This window comes from Anomalospiza imberbis, chromosome 26, assembly GCF_031753505.1.
Source record: "Anomalospiza imberbis isolate Cuckoo-Finch-1a 21T00152 chromosome 26, ASM3175350v1, whole genome shotgun sequence".
NCBI classification, from domain to species: domain Eukaryota; kingdom Metazoa; phylum Chordata; class Aves; order Passeriformes; family Viduidae; genus Anomalospiza; species Anomalospiza imberbis.
Genome location: NC_089706.1, coordinates 802598 through 815710, shown reverse-complemented (window position 1 = coordinate 815710; position 13113 = coordinate 802598). Strand labels below are relative to the sequence as shown.

General features: G+C 50.2%; 1 long non-coding RNA gene across 1 annotated transcript; it reads right to left on the bottom strand.

Moving 5' to 3' along the window:
- Positions 1–2363: 2363 nt before the first annotated feature.
- LOC137462743 (uncharacterized) lies at positions 2364–3350 on the bottom strand. Its single transcript, XR_010993767.1, has 2 exons — positions 3167–3350; positions 2364–2585 (listed from the first exon to the last, which is right to left on the bottom strand). It is a non-coding gene; the product is annotated as an uncharacterized lncRNA (long non-coding RNA).
- Positions 3351–13113: the final 9763 nt, after the last annotated feature.

Genomic DNA, 13113 nt, shown 5'->3' with positions numbered 1-13113 from the left:
CAGTTACCACTGAGGGAACTCTGTGGCTCTTTCTGGTTGAAGGAGCATCTAAAAATAAAACCTTGAATGACACTGAGATGGAAAAAAAAAAAATCCCCAACAGTATTTTGTTTTACTGCTGTGCCTGCAGAAAAGTGCAGGAGATGATCTCAGGGCAGAAAAATTACAGCTCCTCCTTCATGGCCACACACCTGAGTATCCCTGAATTTGGCTTATCAGACTCGATCTGTGACTGAACCAAATCAAAAGCAGCTTAAGTGTTTCCATCAGGTGGTTGAAATGCAAACTCCACAGAGCTCTGCCTTCCCTCTTTTCAGTCAAGCATTTTTTCAGACCTGGCATCCATCACCCCCTCAGACACTGGCACAGGACCCCAAAAAGGATTGTGAAGCTGCTGGTTCCTCTTCCTGCTGCTGCGATGTCCCTCCTCTCAGTGGGAGAAGGTCACGGCTGGATGTTCAGTGGGATTTGATTTTCAATCTTTTCAATTGAAACAATCACTCCTCCGAGCATATTTCTGCTCCCTCTCTGGCTCACCCCTCGCGGGTGGCACCTCCCCACGTGGCCAGGAGCATATGCAGGGCACAGATTGTCAGGAATACGGGATGCAGCATTCCCAACCACGCAGCCAAACAACAAATACCTATCACATGGGTGGGAAAAATCTGTGAACCTTATGGATCCACCTCACACCTCCTCCCAAAGCAGCTGCCAGGGAACTCACACTAAGGCATCACCAAGGACAATAAATACCCAGAAAGGAACAGGCCTCCCTTAAGCAATGAAGGCAATAAATTTGAGTCCCAGTTTCAAAATATGAGCGTTCCAAAACCTCCCTCCCTCCTCCCAACTTCACAAACCGGGAGAGAGGATTAAGATCTATGGTTTCCATTCTGGCTCCATCCTGAGGATGTGTCCAAATGTGAAAATGATTCCTCCAGGAAGCCTGGATTACAGGCACCTCTTAGATGCTGTGATGCATTTTCTGGGCAAAGGGCAAGGACTGACTGATGGAAACACAGGGATGTTGTGCTTGGAACACCCTTGTTCAGTAACTCAGGACTTGCTAGATAAACCTTCCTCCTGCAAAAGCTCAGGCCCCATCCTGTGGGTAGGACAAGGATTTCCCTGCCCTGTGCCCCATGAGCAGGACCCAGCTCAGGTGCTGGTGACAGCAGCTCTTTGGGGAGGAGTTTTTGGGGCTGCCAGGCCAAGGCTGGCCCTCAGTTTGCTCCTACTGACCCCAGTGGCAGTGGTGGCTCAGCAGAGAGGGCTGGTAAGGATCCCACGCTGAGGAATTGCCTCCTAAAGCCTCCTAAAACCACCGGGATCAATAGGAAAATCTTCCTGCTAAAAGTCCAATTGATACCTCGGCACCCCGAGCTCACCAGGGCATTGTTCTCTGTCTCAACACCCGACATTCTTCTTTTTAATTGCCCACAGAATTAAAACTTTTGAAACTCCTTAATGACTGGATTTATACTTCATGAAAGGATCGTTTGTAATTACAGGCAGTTGGGGAAGGGGGGGTTCTCTTTTCATTCTAATTGCAAATAATTGACTGCAGAATATTTCTGAGCATTGCATTTTGAACAAAGATATCTCCTTTGAAGTCAAAATTCAGTTTATGCCTTTCTGCAAAGGGGATGCATAAGAAAATGTGTCTTGCTTCTAGTAATGGGAATTTATTGTTATGGCAGCCAGTGCAGCACTCAATCAGAGCTGGACTTTCTGTGCAAAATACTCCACTAAAAAAAATGGATGGTCCCTGCTTGGAGAGATCAGGAGGCATTTCCAGGGTGATTCAGTTACAGGGAGCAAGCAAAGAAATAACCAAGGAGGAAATGGGAAAGGCTGCATCAATCCTGACCTGGTCCCAAACTCACATTTTCCATACTTTCCTTTCCCTGTTTTCAAATGACTCCACCACGCATTAATTTAAGAAGGGATGTGGAAGGGGCCATCCAGCACTGTGGATTTTAATTCCCAGGGGATAACACACTGAGGCTGACCTGCTGGGAGAAAGAGGCTTTCCCTGTCATGGTGTACCTCCACCGTTTTATCACAGAGGGAGGACAGTTCTTGGGGTAAGACTCTCCCTCTTGAGCAAAAGGACAGGAGAATCTGAAGAAGCCGTTGAGGGCTTGGGAAACATCAACACTCTTGGAGACGCTGAATGAAGCACAGATGGTTTAAAAGTGCCTGTGATCTGGTAATCTCTGAGATTCCTGCTCAGAGGAAGGCAGGAGGAGCTCTGGAGGCTGCACATAGAGGAGAATGCTGTGTTTATTTAGGAAAAAGAGGACATCTAAGGAAGGGACATACCGTTCCCTGTGCTGCATCAGGAAAAAGTAAAGTGAGGGTTTGTTCAAGGAGAGAATTTATTTATCTTCGTTTTCTACCAGCAAAGCATGAAGCAATTTAAAGACATTGGATCGTTCTATTCAGTAAAATAATAGAATTATTCAAGATGACTGGAGAGATTTGAGCCCAGGCTTGCAGATTTTCATTATTTTCTCCATGGCCTTGAGGGTGTGATTCATCTGTGTAAATGTCTGGATCTGAACTAGGCACCTTAGGCTCCTCTGAGAGATAAGAGAGAGAAATCAGCACTTGCAAGGTGTGATTCATCTCCTCCTGGGGCAGACACCCAAGCTGGTCCCACAAAGCCCTTTGGAGCAGCCGAGTCTCAGTGAGGAGGAGCAGAGCTGCCCCAGCCCTGCCTGGTGAAGGGTTGTAACCCCAGCTGCTTGAGGAGTCACACTTCTGGCTTTAGGAGAGGAAATGTGTATGTGCCTCTGATAGTACAGACACAACCTAAAAACCACCCCCAGACCTGTCCATTTACTTAGGAAAAAGAAAATCAGTCTTCCTTCATCTTCCCTGTTTGTGCTCATTGAAATCTCTGGGACATGAAATTTTATCCCATCTATTGAATAAAATATCTTCCCTGTTCTTGGTTGCTTAAATTTCAGTAGCCTGTCATCATCCTTCTGCTTTATGAGCTCCCCGATAAGAAAGGCAGTTGAGGTTTTCTGGATCTGCTTCCCTGCTATATTCCAGATGAATGTATCCTAGATTAAGTTTGACAGAAGCAGTATGAGTTCGATTGTTCCTGGAATATCTCATCTGTAAAAGAAGAGGAGAAATCAATTCCACAGAATACCTGAGGGAAGAGAAAAGGAGGAAACAACTCCCTCGGAAAAGGAGGTTTTGCCATGATGAGGGAGCAAGGAAAATACAACTCTGGGGTTGTTTTGCCAATGTGCTCTTGCCCGTAGGAGTGCCTGTCCCGGGGAGCCTGGCAGAGACCACGGCTGTAGGAAAGCAGCAGGGAAAAAAAAAATTTAAAAAAAAGCAAAAAAAAAAAAAAAAAAAAAAACCAGAACAACAAAAAAAACCCACCAAAAAAACCCCAAAAAACAGCGGGGAAAAAAGAAGGCCAGCAAGAAATAACAATAATGAGAAAAATGTCACACTAAACCGTGAGCGCAGCAGCAGCAGCTGCCTGCCCCTGGAGGGGCTGAGTGCGTGCCGCGGCCTGCGCGGATTCCTGCGGCCTGCGCCGGATCCTGCGGCGGGCAGGCCCCGGCAGCCCGGAACATTCCAGGGCAGCGGCCCTGCCAGCCTGCTGCTCCCCGTGAGGGGACACACAGGGCTGCCATGGCCCTGCCAGCCCACCATGGCCCTGCCAGCCCACCATGGCCCTGCCAGCCCGCTGCTCCCCGTGAGGGACACACGGGGCTGCCATGGCCCTGCCAGCCCGCCATGGCCCTGCCAGCCCGCCATGGCCCTGCCAGCCCGCTGCTCCCCGTGAGGGGACACACAGGGCTGCCATGGCCCTGCCAGCCTGCTGCTCCCCGTGAGGGACACACGGGGCTGCCATGGCCCTGCCAGCCCGCCATGGCCCTGCCAGCCCGCTGCTCCCCATGAAGGGGGGAACACACATGGGGGGCTGCCATGGCCCCAGCCTGCACAGCCCGGGGAGATGGGGCTGCTCGAACACCCCAGAGCTCCTCACACCCCAGAGCTCCTCAGCACCCCAGAGCTCCTCAGCACCCCGGAGCTCCTCAGCACCCCGAGCAGCTCTGTGGCGCCTGCGGATGCTCCGGCAAGGGGCAGCAGGGCAGGTTGTGGCAGGACAAGTGGGGACACTGCTGTTGATACCAAAGGGGTCTAAGCCCACATCAGCCAATCTGATAAATCTCAGGCTTCCCCAGCTCCATCTCCCTGGGCCCAGAGCACCGAGCAGGAGCGCTGTCTCCTCGGGCTGCTGCAGCCTGGAAGGCTCTGGAGTGACATGTCCCAGGCTGACCTGGAGCAGAGTTAACTGGGTGAATTTGTCTCCCTGCGTTCTGTAGGATCCCCAGCCTGCTCTAAAAAAAAAAGCTGGAAGGAGTGGATGGATAGAAACAGAAAGCACATAGAGGCTCAGCTAGCAGATCTGTCTTTGTGCTGTCTCCTTCCAGTTCTCATCTGCTGCCTGCTGAGCTGACAAGAGGTGCACTCCAGCTCGACTTTTTTTTTCCTTTTGCCTCCTGTTGTCTTCACAGAATTTTAGAATATGCGGCCAGATGCTCATTCATGCCAGAGCAGGATGAGTAATAGTTTCTACATTCCGAAATGAGCCCCTCTGATTCATGGTATGTGCAAGTCATTTTCTGCAAACACCAAGGGAATCAAAGTTCCTCCCGGGCCCCCTGTAGAAAGATGAACATGCCAGCAAAACCCTGATTGGGAATGTGGGCAAATAATGCTGGTTTGTGTGTTTGCTCTTTGCCTGCAGTTCTTCCTCTCTGAGCAAAGCCCATCAGCATTTCCATGGATATTACATCCATTATCATAATGAGGAGGAGGTAAATCTTGCTCACCATCTCCTTGCTAATTCTGCCCTGACTATGCTGCTGTAATCTCCTCCAGATTGCATCTTCTTCAGAGATTCAAGAGCTGGAGCTATGAGATCATGGCCAAGGAAGCTCCAGGTTTGTATCCATGGCTTTATATGGTTTCTTCCGGGGAAAACACAGAGGAAACTCATAAAATGTCTGCTCTTTCTTGTGTTGCTTCAGAACTAAGAGACTTGTAAATCACTGCTGAATGGGATGCTATATGCTTTTCTGCCTCTATTATGTATTATGGGGAAATTAATAAGTAATGGGATTGGCAAGATGAAAAGCAAGGAAACCCACAGGGCAGGTGATGGAGAGGCATAATTTAAAAAGTCAATGAAAGGTTCTGTTAAATCACGGCTAAATTATGCTGATATTCACCAAAGTCCTGTGGTAAAATGCTTTTTTCATAAAATATTGAGACTCCTTTCTGCAGTGACAAATGAAGGTGCCCACAGTCCTGGAGGACAGCGGGAGCTGGAGATGAGCCCTGTTTCCCAAGGTGTGAGGTGCTGCACCTTCAGAGCACTGGCTCACCTTCCCCAGAGCTCTTCTGGGAGCTTTGCCCCTCAGGCCAGGCTCAGGGGACGGGCAGCAATGCAGGGCTCAAACTTCCCAGGGAATGTCTTGTCCCTTCCCAGCTCCTGCTGCTGCTGGGAACTGCTCACAACACTCATTTGGATATCCACACAACTGCCCCCAGGCCCTCCTGAAACCAGGCCTGTTTCATTCCCTCTGGCCCCATTTCCAGGTGAAAAGGAAACCTTGGAGGGAGCAGGAGCTCGGGAGAGCTCAGCCCTGCAGACACCTGCGGCGCTCTGGGCACACCCGCACCTACTTTACTCTGCCCTTTACTCCCAGTAGAAGAGCTCCCCAGTGCCCAGCACAGCCCTGGGCTGCTGGAGCTTGTCAGCACAGAGAAAATGTAAATAACCCTGCAGGCAAATCCCCTCCAGCCCTTCCCTTTCCCACTCCTGCAGATGCTCCAGCCTGGCTCAGCTCAGCAGCTTTTCCACATGAACCCAGTGCTGTGGGGAATGTGGACAGTGGGGGTTTACCTCCCACCTTGCTGTGCTCCTCAGGGTGTGAGAGGAGCCCCTGGAGTCCATGAGCTGTGCCATGAAATCAGCACAACCTGGGACATCAGCTCTTGCTCCCTTCCCTGGCACTTCCCCGGGAAGATTTGCCCTTTTACCCATCTGGTGGAGAGCAGCAGGAACAAGGGGAATTGCAGAGGATCAGCCCCACTGAGCTGAACAGCAGCTTTCTGCTGGGTGAAGGTGGCTGCAGTTCCTGGCCCCAGGGACAAACACCTGGGGGGAAAAGGAAGCCAGGTGAGCACGTGGATAAAACACCAATGCCTCTCACTGAGCACCTACGGATTCAGAACCCCACTGGGCCTGAGCTGCTTCCCATCCGCAGGAAGAGGTTCATTTAGTGCAGTTGGTTTGCCTGGGCTATGTTGAATTCAGGGGGAAAAGGTCCATTTTCATCCTCCATGGCCTTGCCCTGTTGATGCCAAAGGTGGCTTGGCTTTGGCAGGGGCAAGGACAGGCTCCAAGCCTCTCCCAGGGCAATCCTGTGATACCTGAACTGCTCTGTTAAATGGATTCTTGTAGGAAATAGTTCAGTGCTGAAACTCTACCACAGATCACATCATTTTAATGCCTTTTTTTTTTTCTCCCTCCTGTTAAAGATTCTAATAAGCAATCTCTGTCTTGTGAAGAATTGTTTTGCATTTTGGGACCTTGGAGAATTAGATAGGGCTGAGTAATTATCAGGAAACTTCCCCAAGTTGAATACAAATGGAATGAATGGGCAGAAAGCTCCACAGTGCATTAAGATAAGGAAACTAAAATTTGGAAAGTGACTAAAAAAGGTGCTTTAACCTTTCTGTTGGCTTTAGCCCATTTGAAATTGATTTGAATATACATTTTAAAGGCAGTTTAAAACTGTCTGCTCCAAAGTGCCAAAATACCTTTGTACACCAACACTGCCTTTGACCCAAAGGGGAAGGAACCTCTCTCAGCCCAGGTATCTTCAAATATTTATAGACATATCTTTCATTTTGGCATTAATTTAAATTTCACATTCATTTCTAATAAAATTCCATCATCCCCATTGTTGGCCACATCTGCTGAAATATGGGATGGGAGAGAGGGAACAAGAGACACAAGACAATTTGAGAGGGAATTTTGGCTTCATGTGGAGGGATGAGCAGAGGCAAAGTACTTCAGGAGTAAGTACTGCTTGGCTGTCTTTTTTAATGGAAAAAGAAAGGGGTTTTTCTCCTCATTTGAAGACATGCAGGAGCTGGGCCCTTCAGACAGGAGCATCCGTCTCTTACTTTCTAAAAATAGGTGCCTTTCCAAAGGAAACCACTCCCCTAAAAAATCTCAGATCCAGATAAAGCTTCCATCTTGCAGAGTTATGTTCCCATTTGCATCCAAACTCGGCGTCTGACACTTTATTTTTACAGTGCAACAGAGAGAAAATTTGCTTAGAAATAGCCTGACAAGAGAGGCTGGAATTGAGAGCTTTACAGCCCATTTTTACTGGGTGATTCCACTTTTATCACGCTGGCATTTTCCTGAGATGCCGTTACAATCCCCCATTGTTCTCTCTTCGGTTTTCACGGGGGCAAATCCCGGTGACCTCACAACTTTCCATCCCCACTCTGCACAGCCTCAAGAGGGACACTTCCAGTGCCAAAAAAAACCTCAAAAAAGACACAACGGCCTCATTCTTGTCTCCCTTGGGGCTTCAAACCCTTGAGCATAAAGGCAGTGAGGGGGAAGAATAATTCCAGTGAGGTGAGCACATGGAGACCCTTCCTGCTGTTCTCCCCGTGCTCCAAACTCCTCAGTCCCAGCTGGACCCCGGGAATCTCCCAGCACAGAGCGGCACTGGCCAGGATCGCCGTTCCAGAACTGCTCCATGGGGGAGTACTGAAGCCTAGCCCTGCCCTGATTCCTCCTGCGGGGAATCTCTCCTGCTCCAGGCAGAGACGCTCGATTGTTTGCAGTTTCCCTTTCTAAGGAAGACAAGGATCACTGAAGGGGATGGGGCATTTTCCAGCAGCTTCTCCGGGTGCTGCTCTGTTTGGGTTGGCGCTGGATTTATCCCCAGTGACAGGCATCGACTTGATCCGAGGGGCTGGAGGTAGCTGTGTGCTCAAAGGGGGCCTTGGGTCGGAACTGTAAGAAAACATGGGCAGGGAGAGAGCTTTCCTTGGGGCCGGCTGCTCCTCGTAGCTGTGTGCACACCTGACGGGGGGAGGAGGAGCTGCCTGTTGTTTTAAGTCTCCTTTTTCTTCTGTGCTGTGTCTGGGCAGGACCCACACGTCTGGAATGCACCTTAAAACAGCCTTATCTCCAGAACCCATCATTACATGGCAGGTGCTGGAGCCTACTTGATTTTCTCATTTCTCTTCTGTTTCTTCTCCTCCTTCTTCCCTCCCCCTCCACCCCAGGGTAGGAATTTCTGAACCCCAACCAGGGAACCTCACACACCTGGACTCCACTCACGGCTCCAGCGCAGGAAAGTAGTGGGAGGAAGAGCATGAAAAGCCACAACAGAGAGGCCATGGGCTGATCCAGAAGACAAACACATGTAATGTCTTAAACTTGCACAGAAATGTAACATTAACTTCTCTTCCCCTTTACTTGCCCTGGTCCATGATAAAGACACCTTGTTTCCCCAGCAGGGACTCTCCAGACGTGGTGGCACTCGGCTGGCAGAATGATCTGGCAAAATTCTATTTCCAAAAGTGCTAAAATGAGCATTTAGTGCCAGCTCTGCCATCAGTCCAGGGACAGCTGCTGAAAATGCTCCAGCCCAGTCAGCCAGTCCCTGAGGCTTAGACAGGTGAGGCTTAGACAGGACAACAGAGCCTTTACCTGGACAAGAGGAGCCACGGAATGCCCCTGCCCCTGCTCACGGTGCAAAGATGACACTCTCATCCTCTGAAAACACCAACATGTCTTTGTTCAGAGCTTTGTAACTGCAAGGGTGGCTTTACAATCATTCCCACACCCTGCAAAAGGTGAGTTTAAGCCATGTAGGAGTTTTTTCCATCTTTCTGCACTGCATTTTTGTCCCATCAGAGCCTGGTGCTCAGCTTCTGCATTTATTAAAGCACCAATTTGTGTGACTGCAGCAAAGGAGGAGTGAGTGCTGCAAAGCCAGGGCTACTCTGACTTGGAAGAACTTTTCAGATCTAAGATTTGGGTGCGGGACAGACATTTAGAGGCAAAACTCTCCCAAGTGCCACAGATCAGCACTGACTGCACCAGATCTTTTTGAGTTAACTGCAAATATTGTTGCCAGGATCAGTCTCATAGAACTTGCAGACTCACCATAGGAGGCTGATCAGCAAAAGAAAATCTGTTGAAGTCACTGATGGTAATTTTTGGATATTTTCTGCTTTGAACTTGCCTTGCTGCACACCTGGGGTCTGAGATTTCTGTGAGGATGTTCCACAGCAGCAGGAAGGCAGAAGCTGCAGAGCCCCAGAGTCCCCAGAGCCCCAGCCCAGCCCGGCAGCTCCAGGGTGGATTTGGGAGAGCAGAGCCTGGTGCTGTTCTGACTTGTGCAGCAACCACCCGGCCCAGGAAAGCCTCAGGATCAGAAATATGCAAAAATCCTGCAACTGTATTGCCTTTGCTCAGCCAGCCCTGAAAACACAGCCCCCAGTTATGCTTTCCGTGCTGGAAAACCCCAAAACCGCAGCGCACGAGGAGCAGCGGAGCCGCTGGAATGAATTAAAGGAGGTTTTATCCCTCGCAGACCTCTCGGTGCTGGGGGCTCAGGGGGGCACAGAGCTCGATTTGGGAAGGGTTGAAGCACCTCACAACGTTTGCTGAGCACTCCACACCATCCCAGCCCAATCCAGACCACGGGGCTCTGGGAATGTCCCTCACGGTGGGCGATGCTGACCACCTGGAATTGTCATTCCCCGGAAATCCAAATTACACCCATCATGGGGCAGGAGAGAAACCTGCTGCTTCCAAAGCCTCCTGAATTCCTCGGGTTTAATTATCTTACTTGTTCACTTCTGGGAAAAAAAAAACCAAAACATCTGGCTCATAAAGTTACTTCAGGTCTGTATTTGAAACAATCCCAGAAAGAAATGAATCAATATAAGAACCCAAATATAGAGAGGCATTTTGGGCTTGTTTGATTCTTCAAGCCTGGAACAATTCAGGAAATCTGCATAAATTATTTTAATAAAATTACCATTCAGCAAATTCCTGGAGTTTCTACTTTGTCTTTTTTACTCTGCCTCTCTTCTTTCCTGTACTGGACATCCAGGACTAAAATCTGTTCTTACACCAAAGTGTACAATGGCCACACATCCACTGACACTGGGTATCAGTCTCACCCCAGAGTGGGAGGCAGCAAAACTCTGCTTGTGCTGCATGTGCAGAGGCTTTGGGGAGCTGGATTTAGCTTTATTTTTACAGCTGAAATGCAGAAAGAGAAATTCAAATCAGGGAAATGCAATAACCTCCGAGCCTGCTGCTCATCAGCGCATCACCCCTTAAAGAGCAGAGCCCTTTATTAAAAAGAACGCGTCTGATTAAAAAGATATGAAACAAAAGTGATTTTTAATTTTATTGGGGAGACAGAGTCATTGCCAGAGACAGCCCATGGCTACATGTGATGATCAAGACGGGGGAGGGCAGCGAAGCACCAACACAAATATGGAGTTAATAACTTTTTTACTCTTAGGGAAAGTGCTGTTCAATTCCTGCTGCTCCAGGCGGGTGCAGCTTGAGTGGAAATTTAGAGAAATTACATCCACCTGCTTCCATCTCTTCCATCCAGGGCCAGATCTTCAGCCAGCGTAAATCAGTTTATCTGCATGCAGCCAGGCAGATTTATGCCAGCTGAAGACATAGCCCCTGGTCTTGCACTTCACAGTAAGAAGCTTTAAAATACAAATGAGCGTGAACCCCTTAAAATATTCCCCACTCCTGGAACTCGGGAGGAAAAGCAGACTTCCCAGACTGCCTCCAATCATCCCACAGCCTGTGCTGCCTTTGAGGTAATCAATGACAGTATCCAAAGGTTGAGAAGCCCCAGGCAGAGGCCCGGTATGAAAATCCCTGCAGAGCTCCAGGCTGATTTTCTACTTCCTCCTTCTGCAAGAGATCGGGGATAATTCCCTCAGAATGGACTCAGATAAAGGAGCTCAGACAGGGCAGGGAGGTGTCAGATGAAGCTCTGAGGCTGCCCTGGCACACACACACACACCAGGAGGGGACCTGTGCCCGTCCTGTCCCCAGAGCCTGTTCCAGCCACAGTCAGAGGATGGAGGCACAGGATGGTTTGGGTGGAAGGAGCCCAAAGCACCACCTGGTCCCAGCCCCCTCCCAGGCACTCACAGAGGTTGTGTCTGAACCGTGCTTTCCAAGAAGTGCCTTGAGGACAGACACCCTTAAAGGCAGGACAGGGCCAGGCTCACTCAGCCCTGGGTCTGTGTTTTGCTCAGCTCACAGGGGAGTGAGTCTTGGTCGGGTTATTTCTGGGAACACTGACGATGTCTGCAAAATCACTTTCTGCCCATCCAAATCAAGATAAATCACTCGTCTCTAGAGCAGTTAGTACACACTTTCCCACTGTTCATGAACTGAAGTCAACAAAAAAAATATTACTTTCTAACTGTGAAACAGCTTTCAGTCTTGGCTGAATGAGACAGATTCCCTAAAGTAGCTTCTATGTTTATATTTAACACTGATTTCTTACACATCCAAAAATGCCCTCTCAGAACATGAAAATACAAGATAGCATCAGGGAAGGCAACCAAACACCTCCTCACTCAATCATTAACAGAACAATGCCAGACTGGGATTCTGCAGAAAGCCCCTCTACATCAGCTCTGCAAAAAGCCAGAATGTAAAACAAGGTCTCCTGTGGCAGGGATTTTGCTGAGAGTTAGAAATCTTCAATTTTTAAAAAGGCAGAGGGATCCAAATCAAAATTGAGCTGCCTCTCCTCCTCCTCCATCTCGTTATAATTGTCATCATCAAAACTCCAAGCCGAGATGGCACCTTAGCCAGGAGAGCCTGGGAATGCACATTGCACCAGTAAATAATGCAGGAGAATGTCGCAGCGCAGCAGCTGCTCCATGGCTTTGGCGTGGCTGCTGCTGGCAGGTGGGAACAGCCCAGCAGCTGCACAGCACCTCGCAGCCCTGCATCTTCTTTGCCCCAAGGTGTGGTCAGAGCTCCTGAGGTGGCACTGTCCCACACGGGGGAGAGGAGAGGAGAGGAGAGGAGAGGAGAGGAGAGGAGAGGAGAGGAGAGGAGAGGAGAGGAGAGGAGAGGAGAGGAGAGGAGAGGAGAGGAGAGGAGAGGAGAGGAGAGGAGAGGAGAGGAGAGGAGAGGAGAGGAGAGGAGAGGAGAGGAGAGGAGAGGAGAGGAGAGGAGAGGAGAGGAGAGGAGAGGAGAGGAGAGGAGAGGAGAGGAGAGGAGAGGAGAGGAGAGGAGAGGAGAGGAGAGGAGAGGAGAGGAGAGGAGAGGAGAGGAGAGGAGAGGAGAGGAGAGGAGAGGAGAGGAGAGGAGAGGAGAGAGGAGCCAGCAGTCCCCAGGCACCCGAGACAACCACGGCTTCCACCACGTGTGCACTGGACCTTGCCAGGAGTTTTTTATTGTCCCATTTACCCCAGGCTGGCTCTGGTGTTACCCTGGTGCTGTTTCTCACCCGGTTTTGTCTACCCGGGAGCGGGGTGGGCTCGGAACTCGATGCCCGTGGGGATGTGTGGCACTCACTGCCCTGGGAAATGCCAGCCTGGTAACCAAAACGCCTCCATCAGTGCTGGCTCAGCCCCTGGGACTGCCACACCGAGACACGGAGTGTGAGCACTGCTCTGAACCCTTGCATGTCCTGCTTGACTAAAGCCTCACATCCCCGAGCCCGCTCTGTCCCCAGTGTGCCCAGAGCCCCGACCTGCAGCGACTGTGCAGAGGGACTGCAATGATCCATCTCTGCTTTTAGTACACGGCTCTGCACCGAGAGCTGCTCCTGTTCCCACAGCAGGAAGGGGAAAAGGAACTGCAGGGTAACCCTGGGACACCCCAAGCCCCTTCGGAGCTGCACATCCCTGACCCTACAGAGCAGCCCCCGGCTGGGCTTCACGTCCTCCGTGCTCTCCAGGTGGGATGGTCCAGGTGGGATGCAGCACATGGAGCCTCTCTTTGACTGCAGCTTCAAAGGCCCC